At 37.0% G+C, this 6000-nt stretch overlaps 1 protein-coding gene across 1 annotated transcript in view; it reads left to right on the top strand.

Moving 5' to 3' along the window:
- The first annotated feature begins 223 nt into the window (after positions 1 to 223).
- LOC129775563 (influenza virus NS1A-binding protein-like) overlaps positions 224 to 6000 on the top strand; it is a 48390-nt gene continuing 42613 nt past the window's right edge. Inside the window, exon 1 of the mRNA XM_055780433.1 lies at positions 224 to 625. The gene's annotated coding sequence lies outside the window, so the exon portion shown is untranslated. The remainder of the gene's footprint in view (positions 626 to 6000) is intronic.

The raw sequence follows: 6000 nt of genomic DNA, 5'->3' as shown, positions 1-6000 counted from the left end.
TGAGAAATTTTGGACTAACTAATTATTTCTCTCAGTATGACGATTAATCGATTAATCGATTATTTGGGGCGATTAATCGTATCGAATAACAAACTGCTGAAAAGTATTCGATTAGTGGATGAACGATTAATTTCAAAAATCGGGGATCACTACTCTCTCCGTCATTTTAGTGTGAGGAAAAGGAGGATAATGACAGCCACCGAGATCCCGTTTCTTCGAGTTTCAGTTTTCAGTCTCGCTGCATACAGTGCTTCCGTTCGGTCGGTCCTATCGATTAGAAAGGAGTTGACTCATTATTTAACGATGGTTCCCATGTTGTGTTGCTGAAAGAAGTTATCCTTTTGCGTTTACGTTACTTTTGATGGTGTTTGCCTATGGGCAATTTTGAGAGTATAGTAAAATTAGTCAGATAAAAAGGTGTACATCGCTTTCGGCTACTGAGCTAGGTTCTTTTCACACGAGTGAAATTATGAAACTTTCAATCCATACATTTTGAAATCCGTTCAGGAAGTTCAAATACGGTTTTTGGTTTTGTGTACTTCATTCTAATTTGTGTTCTTTATTGTCATTTGACACGCCATATTAAGTGATTCAGTGGTCAATTTGTTTGATCGACCCTCCGAATGTAAGTAAACTTTTTATTTTTATTTCTTTCATACGATATTGATAAGCAGCTTTAAACATGCAGGATTTATTTATTATCTTCCATGATAAGATGTATATTAGTCTAATCATCGAATACATCAACCCAAATAGATATGCGAAATTAGCAAATACTAACAAACAAAATCAGGCGTGCTGAGAGATAATGCTAACAGGAAACCGAGTTGCCAAATCGCTTTTTTCGATTTGCAATTTTCTGCGTTGTTTTTTTTTTGTCCCATTTATTTATTTTAGGCTCATTGGCATTTTAGCTGTAATAGAGCCGAATTTTAATCGTGTACATGTCACATATTTATCTTATCTATAATTAGCACATTACACAGTTGCCATTTTTCGGCGTTAGAATATTCCCTTCTATACCATTCCATATGGTACACATTTACACAGTAGCAGCCATTTAGGCGTAAGAGTTTTCTATCTGTTCTTCCATTATCCAGTTTTACTGGACAGCGGAGACAGTTGATTGATCATTGTTGATTTATTTATAGAACAGCAGTCCGATGTGTCTTGCAGAGCAGAGCAGTTGTATGGATGAATCGATCATATTTCGACCGTGGATCGATCTCCATCGCTGATGATTGTTGCGTGGACGTAGATATTCTGTAACAACACAAAGATGGTCAATGAGGGCCCTGAGTTTCGAACTCACGATCGATCGCTTACTAAGCGAACGCGCAACCAATGTGGCTAGAGGCCCCCAATTTTCTGCGTTGCTATAGAATATTTTTCACGTAGGTGACGTTCAAATTGAACACCTATTGATCTGACAGGAACCATTATACCGTGTTCCCTACTGACACTTTCCCTTTGTGTTCCTCTGAATTGAGTTCACCACTGACAGTTTTGCTTAAATTTTTCCTAACGATCTTAGCATCAGTCATAGCACCCGGCTGATATTTTCGCTTTAGACCGCTGGATGATTTATAAATATTTATTGTGTAAATAATTGATTAAGAAAGCATTGTAAGTCTGATAATACTACACATTTTATTTTTCCATAGCCAAAAAAACAGTTACATTATTCTTCGGTACACTCTATATACTTATGTTCAATTTGTTTTGTGAAGGACTAGCTGACCCGGCAAACTTCGTCCAATCGCAGAACTTTTAATTGATTGACTAGTCTACCCTTTAAAATTATTTTTTACTATAAAATTTCAATACTTCTACCAAAACTCGACATTATAATACCAGATTATTTTTAGACACAATTCTCTTGCAAGATTTTTCAACCACTTGCAAATAACATGTTTCTCCGTTACATGGAATAAATGTTTATTACAGAAAATACGATAGAATAAAGACAGCCCCAAATCGGACAATTTTTTTCTCGAGTTTTGCTGTCATCAACACATTCGGCGATCCCTTTTTATTTATTTAGATAGAATACGATATTGGATAGCGTTTTATCACATTGAAATCCATTTCCACTTTCGAACGAAGAAAAACATCAAATGGACTAATAACGCTTTTCAATATGTAATTGTAGAACACATGCGAATTGAATTTTTCGAATTTTCCCATTTTCCTTCAGAGTTTTCCGAAAATTTTCAATTGTCATGTTTGGTTGAAATATGTGCATTATTTTTATAGGACCCCCTCTCCGTTCCAGAGGAGGAAGGAGTGTCGAACCACCATAGGAACGTTTCGTGCACCCTAAAACCTCCACTTGCCAAATATGGCTCAATTTGCTTGATTAGTTCTCGAGTTATGCAGAAATTTGTCTTTCATTTGTATGGGAGCCCCCCTTTAGAGAGGGGGGAGAAGTGTCGAACTACCATAAAATCAGTTATTGCACCCTAAAACCTACACATGCCAAGTTGATCGATCCGTTTGTGTGTTTGGGTATGCGGTTTTGATTGTATATTTAGTTTTTTCTCAATCGTATAGACTATATGTGTGTATGCGTGCGTCGGATGATCTCTGATATTCAGGGATGCCAGTTAGATTTTTCAACGTCTTCAAATAGCACGAAATGATATCTTCATATAACACATGTTTTGTTATAGCGAAACTGACCTTTAGAAAACGGTTGTCAGCGTACGCTACCGTTATATCGATTACAGGACAAAATAACATAGTGTTTCTACATAAGTAGCAAAAATATCTGAATTTTTATAGGATTTATAGTATTCTTGAGATGGAATCGCATTTTATACTGTGCTATAATGTGTTGATTAACTGTTTGAGTACGGCAGAGCGCGGTAGCACCTTTGAACATAGAATTTCGTTTTTCGTTAACATATTGTGGGTACAGATTGAAAAATTTAAATTCTACCGCTTATTGCTCATAAATTTTCGATTAATTTAAAAATAGCACTTGAAAGGATGAAGTTTTCCTTAAATATACCCAAACTCATCCACATTTTTGACATATTTCGTTCTGCACTCTAACGGTTAAATAAAAATTTGTGCAATGGTGTTGGTGTAGTTGTGTTCCTGTTTCTGTAGAAACGGTTTTATTAGAAGTATTTTGGTGCACTTATATTTATTTTCCTATGTTATGGAGTGCGGTTAACAAAGAAATAATCGTCGGTTCAATTTGTTGTAGATGAGTTTCTGTTTCTGAGTTGCCTTGATAGGTTACCAAATCCCCAGTCGTCGCGTATCGGAATGAGAGAGCACTACGAGTGAATAGTAATAGAAGATATATCGTCAATTTGATATGCGTGGGAGGAGTTTTCTCGATTGCGTTCTAAGATTACACAGGGTTACAATGAAAGAACATTACGTGTGACAAGACAATATTCAGTACGATCTATTGCAGAGGAGACCTTTTCAGGTCATCCTTTAACATCACCAGCTGCCACGAGGAGTTTTTCATTTTTGAGTTTTTGTTTCATAGAGTAGTTGTAGTTGTTTTCGTTGTTTACTGTTCCGATCCTATTACAGAGCAGACCTTTGCGGGTCACCCATTAATATCTTCAGCCACTGCGAAAAACATTTGATTTTCGAGTTTTCTTTTCGTAGAGTAATTGTTTCCGTGTTTACCGAATTCCATTATTTACCTCAGATCCGATTCCATAAAAGAGAAAACCTTTTTAGGTCTTTTGTCGCTACGGAATGCATTTGATTCTCGGATTTTCGTTTCATCGAGTGGTCGATAGCTCGCGTTGACATAATCACATCACCTACCGCAGTGAATCCTGATTCTTACCCTTCCCACTAACAATCATCCCTCCCATGATAAACGCTAGGGAACCACGCTATAGAGGCGATCCTTCTGGCCTTCGGGCGGCGAATGTCATACTAACATTCCTTCCCTTCCCCCGGTGACTGTGAGGACGTGGCCAGCGTCGTTATTGACCATTTAAAGCTCGAATCACCGGAAATTGCACAACGAGAATGATTTGCTAGTCCCAAGCGTCATTCTGTGTGTTCTTTGTGCAATTTGGTTGGTTCAGTTCAATCACGGAGAGCAACTACGAATTGTAAAGTCTACCCAAGCTCAAGCTCAAGCTCTAAAACCTACACATGCCAAATTTCGTTTCATTTTCTTGATTAATTCTCGAGTAATGTAGAAGTAATATCGATCCCTAAAACCTCTATATGCTATGTTTAATTCCATTTGTTTGATTAGCTCTTGAGTTGTTCAGCACCCTCCCCCCTCATTAGAGAGGGGAAAGGAGTGTCAAACCACCATAATAACATTTATTGCTCCCTAAAACCTCCATATGCCAAATTTGGTTCCATTTGCTTTGTCCTTAGATAGGGGAGTGGAGTGTCTCACCACCATAGAATCAGTTATTGCACTCTAAAACCTCCACATGCCAAATTTCGTTTCATTAGCTTGATTAATTCTCAAGTAATGCAGAAATTTGTGTTTCATTTGAAATCCATTTATATATACATAGACATAGAGCGTCGATCGCTGGTAAACCATGAGGTAAAATCGCCGATCGGTCAGTCCGATCCGATCCAATTTGTTTCAGTTTGATATGTTGATCAAATGAATCGGTCCAGTAGTTCAAAAGTTATGAATTTTCAAAAAAAGTCCTTTTAGGAAAAAAGGGAAAAAAATTTGATATTTCGGATCTCCCCTAAAATGGAAATGGACACTTTAATGAAAAAATTACGGGTCTAATATTTTGTGATAAGCAACAAAACTACCAAATTTACGGAAATCTGAAAACTACTACAGTAAAACCTGTTTTGTGCGAATTTTTTTTTGTGCGATTTTCTGTTCTTGTGCGGTTTTTTTTGTGCGGTGTATGAAAGGAAGCATATTTGACGAAGTTATCATCCATATAGTTTTTTACGATGGTTTATACACATTTCAGTGCGAAAAAAACATATTTGCGTCTAAATTATCTACTTCTGAAATAATTCCTCTCCTTTCACCAAATACTCAAAGTTTTTCTAAGTTTTTGCATGACATGATTTCTAATATCCATATCGGATATCCACTCAGTTCTAATTGAACAGCGATTGGAGCATGTTGTCGCTGTTGTGGTGAAGATCTTCATTTATCATGAAAGCGCGGATGAACGGTGTCACCAAGAGCCTGTTTGTGCACCTTAGGCCAGAAGGGAATCCATCAGGAGGAGAGTGATGCTACAAACGGTTCCCCGGGAAGATCTCGAAGCAGCCGCTACACACACACATATACACGCACGCAATTCTTTCCGTTTGGATCGAGAAAGATCCGGAAAATAATCTGCCAGTTCCTCTAGGAATTTAAAAATACATTCATGTGAAAGAGTTTATTTGAATGTTTTCTATCCATGTAACACTGTGACCAAATATGTTTCAATCAAGTGCTATTAACAGATGGTTATCGAGTTAGCATTAACCACTGGTGGGCTTCCAGTATCGAGGAAAATGTGGAAATATCTAATCGTTACTGAAAATAATCTGCCAGTTCCTCTGGGAATTTAAAATTACATTCATATGAAAGAGTTTATTTTAATGTTTTCTATCCATGTAACACTGTGACCAAATACATTAGGTTTTGTGATTTTTCAATCAATCGCAATCAACAGGATAGCTTCTGAAGATTATTCTTCCCCATCAGTAGGATATTTCCGTATCCAATATTGGATGCATAAAACCTTGTGCCTCCAACGTAACGCTCTCGTTTTCGAAGTTCTCCAAATATTCATTCATTCAGAATGAATTCAGATTCAACTTCATACAAATGATCTCTAAATCAACGATAGTCCTACGTCACCCTTGCGGTTATACCATAGATATAACCCACTTCCTGTTTTTTTTGGGAGAAACTTTTTTTATGTGGTCCCTATCTACCGCAAAAAAAAAAGTTTTTTTTCAAAATGTGCACCGAACACGATTTTTTAAAGCTACTGGTGAAGTTTCGCACGATTTTTTATGCGACTT

The sequence above is a fragment of the Toxorhynchites rutilus genome, chromosome 3, assembly GCF_029784135.1.
Source record: "Toxorhynchites rutilus septentrionalis strain SRP chromosome 3, ASM2978413v1, whole genome shotgun sequence".
Lineage (NCBI taxonomy): Eukaryota > Metazoa > Arthropoda > Insecta > Diptera > Culicidae > Toxorhynchites > Toxorhynchites rutilus.
Note: the sequence above shows the minus strand (reverse complement) of the source record. Positions and strands in the feature narration are given on the sequence as shown.